The sequence below is a fragment of the Bombina bombina genome, chromosome 2 (genome assembly GCF_027579735.1).
Source record: "Bombina bombina isolate aBomBom1 chromosome 2, aBomBom1.pri, whole genome shotgun sequence".
Lineage (NCBI taxonomy): Eukaryota > Metazoa > Chordata > Amphibia > Anura > Bombinatoridae > Bombina > Bombina bombina.
In genome coordinates this window covers 1,271,276,430-1,271,293,631 of record NC_069500.1, presented here as the reverse complement: position 1 = coordinate 1,271,293,631, position 17,202 = coordinate 1,271,276,430, and the positions used below count along the sequence as shown (strand labels likewise).

The 17,202-nt window shown below is 37.9% G+C and overlaps 1 long non-coding RNA gene across 2 annotated transcripts in view; it reads left to right on the top strand.

Moving 5' to 3' along the window:
• LOC128650260 (uncharacterized) overlaps positions 1 to 17,202 on the top strand; it is a 143,008-nt gene that overhangs the window by 47,496 nt on the left and 78,310 nt on the right. Inside the window, exon 2 of one of the 2 annotated variants that reach the window (XR_008400735.1) lies at positions 7,671 to 7,848. This is a non-coding gene — a long non-coding RNA (uncharacterized LOC128650260). Of the gene's footprint in view, positions 1 to 7,494; positions 7,849 to 17,202 lie in introns of those variants that run through there. The other variant, XR_008400734.1, reaches the window with a different exon arrangement.

Here is a 17,202-nt window from a genome sequence, read left to right as displayed (position 1 = left end):
AGGTAGTCCTGCGTACCAAACCTGGGTTCTTACCTAAGGTGGTATCTAACAAGAATATCAATCAAGAGATTGTGGTTCCATCCTTGTGTTACACAATCTGGACGTGGTCTGTGCTTTAAAGTTTTACTTACAAGCTACTAAAGATTTTCGTCAAACATCTGCTTTGTTTGTTGTCTACTCTGGACAGAGGAGAGGTCAAAAGGCTTTGGCAACCTCTTTTTCTTTTTGGCTAAGAAGCTTAATCCGCTTAGCCTATGAGACTGCTGGACAGCAGCCTCCTGAAAGGATTACAGCTCATTCCACTAGAGCTGTGGCTTCCACTTGGGCCTTTAAAAATGAGGCTTCTGTTGAACAGATTTGCAAGGCAGCGACTTGGTCTTCGCTTCATACTTTTTCAAAATTTTACAAATTTGATACTTTTGCTTCTTCGGAGGCTATATTTGGGAGAGAGGTTTTACAGGCAGTGGTTCCTTCCATTTAAGTTCCTGCCTTGTCCCTCCCTTCATCCGTGTACTTTAGCTTTGGTATTGGTATCCCACAAATAATGGATGATCCGTGGACTGGATACACTTAACAAGAGAAAACACAATTTATGCTTACCTGATAAATTTATTTCTCTTGTGGTGTATCCAGTCCACGGCCCACCCTGTCATTTTAAGGCAGGTAATTTTTAAATTTAAACTACAGTAACCACTACACCCTATGGTTCCTCCTTTCTCTGCTTGTTTTCGGTCGAATGACTGGCTATGACAGTTAGGGGAGGAGCTATATTACAGCTCTGCTGTGGGTGTCCTCTTGCAACTTCCTGTTGGGAATGAGAATATCCCACAAATAATGGATGATCTGTGGACTGGATACACCACAAGAGAAATAAATTTATCAGGTAAGCATAAATTGTGTTTTTTTTTCCTTTGCAGTTAATTTGCAATGCAATTTTCAACTGCCGAAATATATTATCAAAAACTTTAAAATAGCTTTATTCGCTAGTTAATCAACACGTTGCAATTGAGCTGGTGCTTTTAGCAAAATGACCTCTCAGAAAAATTTTCACTAAGAAAAATCGCATTGCAGAAAGTGAAAAAAGGTATATAAATCATTTAGGAAATTACAGCAAGCAAAAACAGCTACTGAACACCTGCAATGTGGGAAAGTCTATTGTAAAACACTTGTAATCCACACAGTGTCCAAGATACTTCTGTCATGTAGTGCAGACCCTTCCTTGTGATTCACCCAATGACAACTCCGACGCTCGTTTCACTATTTTGTTATAGCTTTATCTGTTTTTTGTTGTCTTTGAGGTTGGTCCTGATTGGAATTCCCAATAAAGATTGAATTGGATTCCTCAAGGACCATTGCACTTAAGCAATGATTTGCTGTAGTATGGTTGTTTTCAGTTTTAATCTTTTTTTTTTGTTGCGAATATGTCTGCATGTGACAGTCATGCATTACCAAATGCAAATGTTACTGCATTTGGACTGACATTCTGGGAGTAGCATATAAGGAGTATTGCTCTCTGTTACTGTATCAATTTTGATGTTTTCTTTTCCTGCCACAATATCTCTTCTCACCCCTGTAGCCACTGTACATTTAGGATTGCTAAGATTTGTTTCACAATATTTTGGGTTTGAAGATATATGGTCGATGAGGAAGACACTATAACAAACAAACCTCATAGGGCTAAGGATTGTACTGGCTGCATTCGTAAATGTAAAACAAAAAAGCTGCTTAAAATTTAGTTCTTTTGGAATTTTTGTGTTATATTAAGGGAATGTATTTAAATTGGATGGTTTCCTTTTTTAGGAGTCTGAGGATAACCCTCGGGGGTACTCTTTTCCTGGCTTACTTAAGGCTATTTCTTCAAAGATTGATTTCTCAATCTGTTATTGCTTCTTTTCAGAATGTTCTGCCTGACTTTATTAATAAAATCCCTGTGTATAGATCATCTGTTTCCCTTGGCAATTCTTATAGGAATTCTGTATTTATACCTTGTAGCAGTGTTTTGGCAAAAAGTGGAAGTTTCTATGATTTTCTCAGGCATTCAGTTTGAGAATCCCTTGGTAAGATCCATGGCTTTCCTTACACTTTTGAGCCTCAGCGTAATGATCGGTTGACCAGTCTGAATATTTGCTTGAATAATTTTTTAGTTATGCTTATTTTTTTATTTTTTTTACAATGGCTAAGTATAGGGTTTCATTTTTTTTACATTCATTTTCACCAATGAATCGGCTAAACCAGATCAGATGTTTTCCTCTCGGTTTTAGCAGAGTTATCATTTCCATTATGCTTTTTACAGGTTCTCATGGCATGGCTGATACCACCATTATCAGACTATCCAAGAGTTTTTATATATTCTGTGGATAAGGTGATCATGGTATACAGTTAAAAAAAAAAAAAAAAAAAAAAAAAAGCTATTCTGTTGTTTCTGCATATTGATCAACAACTGCTGGTGCTCACGTGTGTGGATTGTTTCTGCAAAGGATTTGCTTGTTCAACCAATTTGAGGTTTTTGGCTTTTTTATTATTTGCTGCAAAGTTGATATATAACTGCATTGATTTAGAAAGGCATACTATAGTTTGCCTGCAAAAGGTCTTCATTTACTTTATTTAAGCATGATAATGGGACTTCTAGTTTTGTGAACCTTGCCATATAAACAGACACTAATTCTCCAAATTATGTTTTTTTTTTTTAAATTTCTTGATCGTTTTTTTTTTTTGGCTTACAAGCCTGAAAAGTAGCAACAACTAGATGTGTGTGCTTTTTTTCATCAGTACTCCATTGTGAAATTTGTTTAATATATTATCGTAATCAAATTTAACATCCTGCACCAGTCGCCTAACCACCACAACAACCTTTTCCATCCTTGACTGGTAAGGTGGTACGGCCAAACAGAAAAGTTAAGCCTGCATTCTTTACCAGCTGCCTTACAGGTGCATGGGCTCTTTGCTTCTGATTGGCTGCATGCCCTGTCAGTCTAATAAGGATAAAATAGTGGTGGCTGAAGGACATTTTGAGTGCTGCTCAGGATTACAAAATATATTCTACAAATTCTGCTTTGGGGCATCAATGAAAAACTCAACACTGAGGAAGTAATAGTATATAATGTATCTACAGTCTCTATAATGTGCACATGATTGCATGTATGGAGTCACACCTGTGATGTGTGATGAATGTGGCATTTTATTTACAAAGCTTAACTTCATATTCACTCTCTGGTTGGCTTCTGGGCTGCAAGTAATGGTTGGGTCCATGGAAAAAGGGGAATCCTAATAAAATGTTTTTTAATGGGACACTGAATAGATTTATTTATATTTTGTATTTTAAATTGTAGCAAATATTACTTCGCTTAAAGGGACTCTAAACCCAAATTTTTCTTTCATGATTCAGATAGAGCATGCAATTTTAAGCAACTTTCTAATTTACTCCTATTATAAATTTTTCTTTGTTCTCTTGCTATCTTTATTTAAAAAGCAGGAATGTAAAGCTTGGGAACCTGCCCGTTTTTGTTTCAGAACCTGGGTTAGACTTGCTTATTGGTTGGCTGAATGTAGTCACCAATAAACAAGCGCTATCCAGGGTGCTGAACCTAAAATACGCCAGCTCCTAAGCTTTACATTCCTGCTTTTTAAATAAAGGTAGCAAGAAAACGAAGAAACATTGATTATCGGAGTAAATTAGAAAGTTGCTTAAAATTGCATGCTCTGTCTGAATCATGAAAGAAAAAAATGTGGGTTTAGTATCCCTTTAATCTTTTTGGACGCTGTTAATGAGAGTTACCATATTAGCCAGGAGACGAGATATACTCAACATTTAGCGTGCACTTAGTCCCTAGAAATGAGTTGTGCACAAATATGCACTCCGTACTAATTTCACACATCTGACCTGAAAAAAGAAAATGAAACGCTCATAGTTCAGATACAGCATGCAATTATAAGAGACCTTTCAATTTACTTTATACTCTTGGTATCCTTATTTGCAAATTATGCTTAGGATCAGGAGCAGCAAAGCACTACTGGGAGCTAACTGGTAATTGGTGGGTACATATTTATGCATTTGACGTTGACTTGGCAGTTGTGTTGAACTACTTCCCAGTTGTGCATTTATACTCTTTAGATTAATTTAACTATGTGTTTTAACCCCTCTAAAAGGGTTAAAGGCAAAGAGCATTTTATTATTGCACTATCCGTGTTGTACACAAACATTTATTTCCAGCCAAGTGTCATTATAAAGTAACTGGGTGGGGGGAATTTAATACTTTCTAATAGAACTTTTTATGCTATCCAAAACACAAATTAAATGCAGAATTTAACATAAATTTATTTAATGATGATTTGTGCAATAAACATCGAAAAATGTTAATATTAGCTAATTTTAGCTTAATATTGGCTAAAATTTTAGCCGGGTGCTCAGTAAAATCAGCCGGGTGGTGCTACCAATAAAAAGGTCCTGGGTAAAACACTGATTTGTTTGCATATAACGAACACAGAGCATTTCTTAGGTCTCTTTCCTATTCATTAGACATTGGAGTTTAATGTCTCACTATATTAAGAAAATATTGCACTTTAATTATCAAATGGTGTTTTTACACAGGCTTCTTTTTTTAATGAAAATAAAGTAAAACATGTTTGACTACCTGCACCGTTCATCAGTGCTTGCTCTAGTTTGGCTCTTTTGTTGATCTGGTTGTCAAGATCACTTGTCTCCGGAAAATGTCAATTGACGTCAGAGCAAAACGATTGGCTGATTAGAAACTGAGACATGGGTAAATATTGTGATTTACTGCTATTCCACCGTCCAGCAGCATGTGACAAATAGTCTTGATATTGAGGTGAACCAATGTATTTGCTTTGTACATACATCTCCATGTTCCTATGTAATTGCATCAAACGCCACAAATCACCCTTTGGTGTTTCTTTAATATTTTCTGAGTAACAAGGCTGTGTTTTGTGGCAACATTATGGTGTACACGGATGTATGCAATGAATCACTTGCATGATATTAGAGTAGAATTAATTGAAATCGGAGATATAGAGGTTTTTAATACTCACAATTAAAATAAATATATAAACTATTGATTATAAAATATTTTCATATTTATTTTAAACTTTTTATTATATATATATATTTTTTTTTAATGGAAATACAGCCGTTTTTGAGATGTGGTAAACGGGTCTTTTTGTAGCCATATTTTTATGTTCAATAAATAATTTTTGTTCTGTCTTTTTGATATGCTGCAGTAAATAGCTTTCTAAGTAACTTTTACTTATTAGTTCTGTAATCTAAAAGGGATATTAAAGGTTGCTGATATCACAGTTTAGCACTGCATTGGCTAACATTCACCTATAGAGGTACTTACATAAATGTGTGCATGAAGTAAAAAAAAAATCAGTGTTAAAGGGACAGTAAACCTACGAACAAATTTTATATAATTCTGCACATAGTACAGAATTATATAACATTAGCTTAGCGCCAAGTTTATAAAACAAGATTGCAGAGATAATATATTTCAAAATGCAATTTTACTGACCGCCGCTGCTGACTCTACTGAGCGGGTCTTAATTTGCATAAGCGTATCGCAGGGACACTGTCTAGTCACAGCCGGCCCCAACGCACCATTAAACTGAATGTAGCGTGCTCCCGTTACCAGACCAGAGCGGGAGCAAGCTACATTCAGTTTATATTGTCATTTAGAGCATTTATTTACAGAAAATGACAACTGGTCAAAATAAATAAAAAAAAACCATAGTGTTTTCAGACATTGAATACTGCAAAAAAAAAAGTTCATATTTAGTTTTTTAAAAACACAATCTAATGTTTTAACTTGGCAAGAGTTCACAAATCCGTATTTGGTGGAATAACCCTGATTTTCAATCACAGCTTTCATGTGTCATGACAAGCTCTTCACCAGTCTTTAACATTGTTGTTGGGTGACTCTATGCCACTCCTAGCGCAAAAATTAATGCAGCTCGGCTTTTTTTGATAGCTTGTGACCATCCATCTTTCTCTTCTCACATTCCTGAGGTTTTCAATGGGGTTCGGTTCTGGAGATTGGACTGGCCATAACAGGGTCTTGATCTGGCGGTCCGTCTTCCACACCTTGATCTGGGGATGCTTCAGCACAGCTGGAATCAGACACATTTATCTTTGTGAGGGACACATGAATCGAGCCACTTACAAAGTTATCCTGAAAGAAAATGTGTTCCTTCTGCTCTGACAACTCTGAGGATTGTTTTTTCAGGACAATGCTCTATGCCACACAGCCAGGTCAATCAAGGTGTGAATGGAGGACCACTTGATTAAGACAATGTGTAAGACAGGTGGAGAGCATGCCAAGACGCATGAAAGCTGTGATTAAAAATCAGGGTTATTCCACCAAATATTGATTACTGAACTCTTGCTAAGTTATAACGTTAATATTATGTGGTTTAAAAAGGAATATGAACTTGTTTTCTTTGCATTATTTGAAGTCTGAAAACACTACGTCTTTTTGATATTTTGACCAGTTGTCATTTTCTGTAAATGAATGCTCTAAATTACAATATTTTTTATTTGAAATTTGATAGAAATGTTGTCAATAGTTTATAGAATAAAACAAAAATGTTAATTTTACTGAAACGCATACCTATAAACAGTAAAACCAGCAAAACCGATAATTTTGCAATGGTCTTAATTTTTATCTATCTATAGTACTATGAGTGATTGTGAACCTCATTTGCATATCTTACCCAGAATCCTTTGCTGCATGGTGAACAATGTATCCAGAGGTTTTCTGTGGGAAAAGCAAGCCTTTTGACTTGTCTAGATTTGTTAAATAAACTAAACAATTAGTTATTATCTCTCTCTCTCTCTCTCTCTCTCTCTCTTTCTCTTTCTCTTTCTCTTTCTCTTTCTCTTTCTCTTTCTCTTTCTCTTTCTCTTTCTCTTTCTCTTTCTCTTTCTCTTTCTCTTTCTCTTTCTCTTTCTCTCTCTCTCTCTCTCTCTCTCTTTCTCTCTCTCTCTCTCTCTTTCTCTTTCTCTTTCTCTTTCTCTTTCTCTTTCTCTTTCTCTTTCTCTTTCTCTTTCTCTTTCTCTTTCTCTTTCTCTTTCTCTTTCTCTTTCTCTTTCTCTTTCTCTTTCTCTTTCTCTTTCTCTTTCTCTTTCTCTTTCTCTTTCTCTTTCTCTTTCTCTCTCTCTCTCTCTCTCTCTCTCTCTCTCTCTCTCTATCTCATCTCTATCCTCTCTCTATTCTCTATTCTCTATCTTCTCTCTCTCTCTCTCTCTCTCTCTCTCTCTCTCTCTCTCTCTCTCTTCTCTCTCTTCTCTCTCTCTTCTCTCTCTCTTCTCTCTCTCTTCTCTCTCTCTTCTCTCTCTCTTCTCTCTCTCTTCTCTCTCTCTTCTCTCTCTCTCTCTTCTCTCTCTCTCTTCTCTCTATCCTCTCTCTCTATCCTCTCTCTCTATCCTCTCTCTCTATCCTCTCTCTCTATCCTCTCTCTCTATCCTCTCTCTATCCTCTCTCTTTATATATCTCTCTATCTATCTATCTTTCTCTCTCTCTCTATATCTATATATACACACACACACCTGTAAATATCCAGTGACATCTGATACCATGTGTAGTGGCTATAGTCCCCTCTACAAACCTATAGTAGCTGACCTTTCTGCTTTCGTCTCCGTTTTTTTTTTTTCTGTGTAGTTGCCCTGGTTCTCAGTAAAGAGGAAATGCTTCCACCTACAATATGTGGTTAGTGCTCTTGCTTCACAAATGCAGCTAAACTGTTTGAAATCTGACCTTCACAATTGAATTGGAGGCAAGACTGTCAGATAGTTGTTATGGATTGGAGGCTCCATAGCTTGGTGACAAATGGTTTCAGGTAGGAAAATCTCTCGACTGTGTTAACCATTTTGTTTTTACTGCAAATCAGTAACAACTTCAGGTTTCTAGAAGTAAAGTGATTATAAGTTGTTAGTAAGTGTTGCCATCTAGATGTAAAACATTTTGTGCTCACAGTGTGGTTTTCATTTTCTTTTATAGAATGTAAAGTGCAATATACTGTATACGTTTTTTTACTAAATATATCATATATATTAGTGTTTTAATATGTTCCTCGTGGTCTCCAGTCTGTTTCCTTTTAAACCCGACTCAATTATATTGAAATTGTCATATTTATGTGCTTCAGAAAACAGTCTGGCTGTGGTTATGTCATTGTAAACATTTCACAAGTGTTTGCCACAACATCATTTTAGCGTAATATTGGCTACAATTTTAAAATCAGTCAGGTGGTGCACCCGCTAAAAAGTTCCTGGGGAGAATACAGATATAGATGTATGTATATGTGTGTGTATATAATATAAAAAAAAATAAAAAAAATATATTTATGTGTGTATATTTTTTTTTTAATACAAAATAATAGTAAAGTATTTATATAATAAATATCACCATACTGAGACACCACTTTTTACAGGATTTGTTCTATATTTTGGTGCAAAAAGCTTCTTACCACATGCATCAGGATATTTTTATGGCCCTAAGGCCACAGACCACACTTCCCTTGTTGTTTTTAACAAATTCAGTTGTCTATGTAGCAGAGAGAGCATTTCTTCATTAGTTTAGGTGCTGCGTTGGTGTGTGAAATTTGAATGTACCAGTCCTGTGCTAAGTAGGATAAAGTGGATCCACAGCTCCATTGCTGTAAACCAACTTATAATATATTTGGACCACACGTCTCTACATTTATTAAAACTCCACTCTCTGCAGCTAAAACTAGTACAGACTCAGGTGACTTGTGAAGTCTGCTTTATATGCTGAAAAGCAAATTGCCATTGCATTCTGTTTATGGTAACTGAGGAGGGTATATAGAAAAGTGTAGTCCACAATAATAATGATACGTTAATATTCAATATTTCCCACTGCCTAAAGTCAGAATTAAACTTAAATGGATTGGATAGGGCATGCCATTTTAAACTACTTCCAAATCTACTTATATTATTTTATTTAGTTCTCTTGGTAACCTTTGTTAAAGAGTGTGCACGTGTCTTTAACCATGTGGCAGCATTGTTTGCTAGGTTGTTTATAACAATGCTATATATAGTTGCAGGGACTGATGCCATATACTGCTAAAGACAAATGCACACTCCTAAGCTCCCAATGTTCTCTCTTCACCTCAATGTCTTATGTTTGTTTGCCTTTTCAAATGTTATGGAATGCTGGCGAATTTGCTTTCCCCTGACCTCTGGAGTACAACCCTAATGCTTGGTTTCATGGGCTGCAATTGTAGCACTTACTAACTTTTTTCTTCTAAACTCATTCTATGTATATGCAAATAAACTTGAATTCATCATCTATATTATGAAGTTAAATCAGTTTAATGTTTCTTTTAAATGTCCCTTTAAATTCTTAAAAATCTACCTCCATGGGCACTTAAGATACTTTTTAAAAAGATTATTAGACATTTGTGCATTTTGGGAAAAAAGGGGAGATATAATGGCCTTCTTAGTGACAGATAACAGACAATATAGTTTTATGAGATCCAAAAGAAAAAGTGTTACAATGGGGGGAAATGTATAAGCTGTTAAAGCTTTTTTACTAGGATTTTTAGACGCGTGGGTAACTAAATGAATATTAATGTTTTCTGATTTAAACATTCTTTCATGTCAGTAAAAATACAAAGTAGTTTCTGTGATGGGTCATGCAAGACCAATGTGACTTTTAGCCACTTAAGAAGAAAGGAAATGATATTGTAAAGAAAAGCAAAAAGATAAAAATAAAATTGACAAATGCTTCCTTTTTTTTTTGGCAAAAAAATCTTGAACGTTTGCATCTTGTACTTTTTGTCTGACTGCTTGCATGATTTTCTACTGAAGTGTTTACAACACATGATTTTAATTGCAATTATTGTTAAACCTCTCCATTCATCAATATTGAAATATTATATAAGTATGAAGTTTTCACTACCATTCAAAGAGGACTGGGGAATCTCTTTTTATTTCATATCCACATATTCACCCCAGTAAATGTGCTTCCTTGTGCACCTTTTTATATTTTATTTTTATTCCGTTGCTGAATACAGCCATAGGTAATAAGAGCTTGAATGACATCAGAAAGTGGATTATCATTTATCCTATTAGGACTGGGCCCCTCTATTCTGTTTCTGGCTTTTTTTGGATTCTGCATATTCAATTAAGTTTTTAATAAAGTGGGTAGTACCTGTGTTGTTATATTGGCTATTGCATATGCTTTGTCTTAAAGGAACACTGAAGTCAAAATTAAACTGTAATGGTTTGGATAGAGCATGCGGTTTTAAAACCATTTTCCGATTCGCTTCAATTATCAAAATGTGCACAATCTTTTTATATATGCACACTTTCTGAGGCACTAGCTCCTCCTGAACATGTGCAAGAGCTCGGTGTATACATTTCTCTTGTAAGGTGTATCCAGTCCACGGATTCATCCATTACTTGTGGGATATTCTCCTTCCCAACAGGAAGCTGCAAGAGGATCACCCACAGCAGAGCTGTCTATATAGCTCCTCCCCTAACTTCTACTACCAGTCATTCTCTTGCAGCTCTCGACAAGAAAGGAAGTATCAAGAGAGATGTGGTGAATTAGTGTAGTTTATCTTCAATCAAAAGTTTGTTATTTTTAAACGGTACCGGCGTAGTACTGTTTTTACCTCAGGCAGAAATTAGAAGAAGAGTTTTGCCTGAGGTTTTTGATGATCTTAGCAGGTTGTAACTAAGGTCCACTGCTGTTCTCACACATAACTGAAGAGTATGGGAAAACTTCAGCTGGGGGAACGGCCTGCAGAATTAACTGCTCTGAGGTATGTTCAGTATATTTTTTTTTAGAGAGATAAGGTCTAGAAAATGCTGACAGTGCCTGATATATTTAAGGTAAGCCTGATTACAGTGATTTAACAAACGACTGGCATCATGCTTGCAGTAAAGGGTAATATTCATGTTACTTGCTCTTATTACTTAGTATGTAAAACGTTTGCATGATATATAAAAAACGTTTTTTACTGAGGGTGATAAATCTTTATTTGGGGCCTAGTTTTCCACATGGCTGACTAGATTTCTCCTAGGAGTAGTTATAATGGCCCTTTCACTTTGAGTGCATGGTGGGAGGGGCCTATTTTCGTGCTCTAATTGCGCAGTAGTTTTTACATTCTGAGACATCCAGCTTCCCTGAAGGAGTCCCCTGACATATTGGACCTCTGTAAAGGATTTTTGTGCCTACAAAAGTCGTTTTATGGGCAGGTAGGAGCCACAGTAGAGCTGTGACAGTTTGCTTGTGACTGTTATAACGGTTTTACCGTTTTTCTGCTTCGTTTTTGAGCCTGAGTGGTTAATCATCCATTTGCAAGTGGGTGCAATGCTATTTTAGTCTATTATACACACTGTAAAAATTTCGTAGAGTTAACTGGTTTTTTTCACGGTTTTGCAGTTTTTGTGTTTGTTTTTTTCCCTTAAAGGCACAGTACCGTTTTTTATATTCTGCTTTTTCACATTAATTAAAGTGTTTTCCAAGCTTGCTGGTCTCTTAAACATGTCTGACATAGAGGAAACTCCTTGTTCATTATGTTTAGAAGCCATTGTGGAACCCCCTCTTAGAATGTGTACCAAATGCACTGATCTTACTATAAATTTTAAAGACCATATTCTGGCTTTAAAAGATTTATCACCAGAGGAAATTGACAAGGGGGAAGTTATGCCGACTAACTCTCCCCATGTGTCAGAGCCTATAACTCCCGCTGAAGGGACGCCAAGTACATCTAGCGCGCCCATTGCGTATACTTTACAAGACATGGCGGCAGTTATGAATCATACCCTTACAGAGGTATTGTCCAAACTGCCAGGGTTACAAGGAAATCGAGACAGCTCTGGGGCTAGAACAAATACAGAGCTCTCTGACGCTTTAATAGCTATGTCTGATATACCCTCACAATGTGCAGAAGCCGAACCAGGAGAGCTATCTGTGGGTGATTTTTCTGACTCGGGGAAGACACTTCAACCTGATTCTGATATGTCTACATTTAAATTTAAGCTTGAACACCTCCGCATGTTGCTCAGGGAGGTTTTAGCAACTCTGGATGACTGTGACGCCATTGTAGTCCCAGAGAAATTGTGTAAATTGGATAAATACTATACAGTGCCTGTTTACACTGATGTTTTTCCAATACCTAAGAGGTTTTCAGAAATTATTACTAAGGAATGGGATAGACCAGGTGTGCCGTTCTCTCCCCTCCTGTTTTTAAAAAGATGTTTCCTATAGATGCCGCTACACGGACCTTGTGGCAAACGGTCCCTAAGGTGGAGGGAGCAGTCTCTACCCTAGCAAAGCGTACATCTATCCCTGTCGAGGACAGTTGTGCTTTTCTAGATCCAATGGACAAAAAATTAGAGGGTTACCTTAAGAAAATTTTTAGTCAACAAAAGGTTTTATTCTTCAGCCCCTTGCATGCATTGCCCCTGTCACTGCTGCTGCGGCCTTCTGGTTTGAGTCTCTAGAAGAGGCTCTACAGGTAGAAACCCCATTGGATGATATCCTTGACAAGCTTAAAGCTCTTAAGCTAGCCAATTCATTTGTTTCTGACGCCGTTGTTCATTTAACCAAGCTAACGGCTAAAAACTCAGGTTTTGCTATTCAGGCGCGTAGGGCGCTATGGCTCAAATCCTGGTCAGCTGACGTTACTTCAAAGTCTAAGCTTCTCAACATTCACTTCAAGGGGCAGACCCTATTCGGGCCTGGACTGAAGGAGATTATTTCTGATATTACTGGAGGAAAAGGTCACGCCCTTCCTCAGGATAGGTCCAACAAATTAAGGACCAAACAGACTAATTTTCGTTCCTTTCGAAACTTCAAGAGTGGCGCAGCTTCAACTTCCTCTAATACAAAACAAGAGGGAATTTTTGCCCAGTCCAAGCCGGTCTGGAGACCTAACCAGGCTTGGAACAAAGGACAGCAGGCCAAAAAACCTGCTGCTGCCTCTAAAACAGCATGAAGCGTCAGCCCCGATCCGGAAACAGATCTAGTAGGGGGCAGACTTTCTCTCTTCGCCCAGGCTTGGGCAAGAGATGTCCAGGATCCCTGGGCGTTGGAAATTGTGTCCCAGGGATATCTTCTGGACTTAAAAGCTTCTTCCCCAAAAGGAAGATTTCATCTCTCACAATTATCTGCAAACCAGATAAAGAGAGAGGCATTCTTACATTGTGTTCAAGACCCTCCTAGTTATGGGAGTGATCCACCCAGTTCCAAAGGAGGAACAGGGGCAAGGCTTCTTTTCAAATGTGTTTGTAGTTCCCAAGAAAGAGGGAACTTTCAGACCAATCTTAGATCTCAAGATCCTAAACAAATTTCTCAGGGTCCCATCCTTCAAGATGGAGACTATTCAAACCATCCTACCTATGATCCAGGAGGGTCAAAATATGACTACCGTGGACTTAAAGGATGCTTATCTTCACATTCCGAGACACAGAGATCATCGGTTTCTCAGGTTCGCCTTCCTAGACAGGCATTACCAGTTTGTAATCGGCTTAATGATAGCTTAATGATAGCGGCAATGGACATAGTGCCGTTTGCCCGCCTACATCTCAGACCGCTGCAACTCTGCATGCTCAGTCAGTGGAATGGGGATTACACAGATTTGTCCCCTCTACTGGATCAAGAGACCAGGGATTCTCTTCTCTGGTGGCTATCTCGGGTCCATCTGTCCAAGGGTATGACCTTCCGCAGGCCAGATTGGACAATAGTAACGACAGATGCCAGCCTTCTGGGCTGGGGTGCAGTCTGGAACTCCCTGAAGGCTCAGGGCTCGTGGACTCAGGAGGAGGCACTCCTTCCGATAAACATTCTGGAACTAAGAGCGATATTCAATGCTCTTCAGGCTTGGCCTCAGCTTGCTGCGGTCAGGTTCATCAGATTTCAGTCGGACAATATCACGACTGTAGCCTACATCAACCATCAAGGGGGAACAAGGAGTTCCCTAGCAATGTTGGAGGTTTCAAAGATAATTCTATTGGCAGAGGTTCACTCTTGCCATCTATCAGCTATCCATATCCCAGGAGTAGAGAACTGGGAGGCGGATTTTCTAAGTCGGCAGACTTTTCATCCGGGGGAGTGGGAACTCCATCCGGAGGTGTTTGCACAGTTGATTCAACTTTGGGGCAAACCAGAACTGGATCTCATGGCGTCTCGTCAGAACGCCAAGCTTCCTTGATACGGATCCAGGTCCAGGGATCCCAAGGCAGCACTGATAGATGCTCTAGCATCGCCTTGGTCCTTCAACCTGGCTTATGTGTTTCCACCGTTTCCTCTGCTCCCTCGTCTGATTGCCAAGATCAAGCAGGAGAGAGCTTCGGTGATTTTGATAGCACCTGCATTGCCACGCAGGACTTGGTATGCAGATCTCGTGGACATGTCATCCCTTCCACCATGGACTCTGCAGCTGAGGCAGGACCTTTTACTTCAGGGTTCTTTCAACCATCTAAATCTATCATAAGATATGGTGTAAATATCTTCATTGGTGTGAATCCAAGGGTTGCTCATGGAGTAAAGTCAGGATTCCCAGGATATTGTCTTTTCTCCAAGAAGGATTGGAGAAGGGATTGTCAGCTAGTTCCTTTAAAGGGACAGATTTCTGCTCTGTCTATTCTTTTGCACAAGCGTCTGGCGGATGTTCCAGACGTTCAGGCGTTTTGTTAGGCTTTAGTTAGAATCAAGCCTGTGTTTAAACCTCTTGCTCCGCCATGGAGTTTAAATTTAGTTCTTAAAGTTCTTCAAGGGGTTCCGTTTGAACTTCTGCATTCCATAGATATCAAGCTTTTATCTTGGAAAGTTCTGTTTTTGGTAGCTATCTCTTCGGCTCGAAGAGTTTCAGAGTTATCTGCCTTAGAGTGTGATTCCCCTTATCTGATCTTCCATGCAGATAAGGTAGTTTTGCGTACCAAACCTGGGTTTCTTCCTAAGGTGGTATCTAATAAGAATATCAATCAGGAGATTGTTGTTCCGTCACTGTGTCCTAATCCTTCTTCAAAGAAGGAACGTCTATTACACAATCTTGACGTGGTTCGTGCTTTAAAGTTTTATTTACAAGCTACTAAGGATTTTCGTCAAACATCTGCATTGTTTGTTGTCTACTCTGGACAGAGGAGAGGCCAAAAGGCTTCAGCAACTTATCTTTCTTTTTGGTTAAGAAGTATAATCCGCTTAGCTTATGAGACTGCTGGCCAGCAGCCTCCTGAAAGAATTACAGCTCATTCCACTAGAGCGGTGGCTTCCACATGGGCTTTTAAAAATGAGGCTTCTGTTGAACAGATTTGTAAGGCGGCGACTTGGTCTTCGCTTCATACTTTTTCTAAATTCTCCAAATTTGATACTTTTGCTTCTTCGGAGACTATTTTTGGGAGAAAGGTCATACAGGCAGTGGTGCCTTCCGTTTAAAGGGACAGTTTACTCAAAAATTTTCTCCCCTTTAATTTGTTCCCAATGATCCACTTTACCTGCTGGAGTGTATTAAATTGTTTACAAGTAGCTCCTTTACCCTTATATTGGCATTTGAAATTGTTAATTTAGGATGTGGTATCCCCACCTATTCTGATAGTTTGTGGCCGCGCGTACCAGCTATAGATGAGCTTTGTAAACACAGCCAGCAGAAGAAATTACACTCCCAGTGTGATAAAGCAGAGATAAGGTAATAAAATGTTGATTTTCCATTGTTCTCTCAAAATATTGGTGATTGTTTTAAGGACAGATATAAGATAAAGAAGCAGGTATATGTGCACAATGTGATACAGTAATGAGATCTGATTATACCTACAAGCTCAACCTATTTTATTAGGCTGTGGCTTCAAAACACAAAATCAGAGCTTTAATATACACAGATAAGCCTTAAAAATCTAATTTTCATACATTTTTTACTCTGCAGATGGTAAAAAAAGCAATTGTAAACACATTAAGGGAAAAACTATTTTACAGTATACTGTCCCTTTAAGCGCCTGCCTTGTCCCTCCCTTCATCCGTGTCATATAGCTTTGGTATTGGTATCCCACAAGTAATGGATGAATCCGTGGACTGGATACACCTTACAAGAGAAAACAAAATTTATGCTTACCTGATGAATGTATTTCTCTTGTGGTGTATCCAGTCCACGGCCCGCCCTGTCATTTTAAGGCAGGTGTTTTTTATTTTTAAACTACAGTCACCACTGCACCCTATAGTTTCTCCTTTCTCTTGCTTGTCTTTGGTCGAATGACTGGTAGTGGCAGTTAGGGGAGGAGCTATATAGACAGCTCTGCTGTGGGTGATCCTCTTGCAGCTTCCTGTTGGGAAGGAGAATATCCCACAAGTAATGGATGAATCCGTGGACTGGATACACCACAAGAGAAATAATTTATCAGGTAAGCATAAATTTTGTTTTTGTGATTGGCTGATGGCTGTCTCATGGTGCAGAGGGAAATAAAATTGAACTAACTTTGAAATTTGTCAGAACAATGACTCATTTGAGAGCTTTGTATTGTTTTATTATGTTGAGTTTGCATTTCTGCTGTATTTAATGGTTCTTTAATCCTTTTCCTGCATCCATATTTGTATTGTTTGGTTTATGGCAGTGACATATTACCTTCCCATTAGGGTCAGACTGGAAATAAAGAAATCTGCATTGTTTTTGTATTTATTATTTTGAGATGCACAACTAATGGTAATGATTGAGTCCTGTTATAGTCTGAGGGCCAGAGAGCCTGTTCATTTTAAACCCCTTAATGACCACAGCACTTTTCCATTTTCTGTCTGTTTGAAACCAAGGCTATTTTTACATTTTTGCGGTGTTTGTGTTTAGCTGTAATTTTCCTCTTACTCTTTTACTGTACCCACACATATTTATATACCGTTTTTCTCGCCATTAAATGGACTTTATAAAGATACCATTATTTTCATCATATCTTATAATTTACTATAAAAAAAATTATAAAATATGAGGAAAAAATGGAAAAAACACTTTCTAACTTTGACCCCCAAAATCTGTTGCACATCTACAACCACCAAAAAACACCCATGCTAAATAGTTTCTAAATTTTGTCCAGAGTTTAGAAATACCCAATGTTTACATGTTCTTTGCTTTTTTTTGCAAGTTATAGGGCTATAAATACAATTAGCACTTTGCTATTTCCAAACCACTTTTTTATTTTAAATTAGCGCTATCTTTCAGGAATCCCTGAATATCCCATGACAT